This window comes from Lactuca sativa, chromosome 5 (assembly GCF_002870075.4).
Source record: "Lactuca sativa cultivar Salinas chromosome 5, Lsat_Salinas_v11, whole genome shotgun sequence".
In the NCBI taxonomy this organism is placed as follows: domain Eukaryota; kingdom Viridiplantae; phylum Streptophyta; class Magnoliopsida; order Asterales; family Asteraceae; genus Lactuca; species Lactuca sativa.
The window spans coordinates 303,985,926-303,986,301 of NC_056627.2; positions in this window are offsets into that span (position 1 = coordinate 303,985,926).

Below are 376 nucleotides of genomic sequence, written 5' to 3' on the forward strand. Positions count from 1 at the left end.
TAATTAAATATAATTATGCATCATCCGGTTTTTCCGGTTTTTGAGACCGGTCCGACCGGTTGGACCACCTGAACCATCGAACCGGTAAGACGATCGGTTCAGTCTCCTATCCGGTTTTCAAAACCTTGCCTTTTCATGGTTAGGGAGGACTCAATATAAAAATCTTCAGCTTCTAATGCACTCTAAGCTACTTTATTCATGCATGAACCAAAAGGAATGATCAAGGAACCATTTTTGTGAATCCACAAGTCCCATAATACATGAAAGAACAGCTATAAACCCCTGGAGTACCCCAAACTCATAAAGGTCTAATCTTTGGGGACAATACTATTAAAAATTCGAACATGGAGATCTAATGAAATGCTTTCCAAGATAC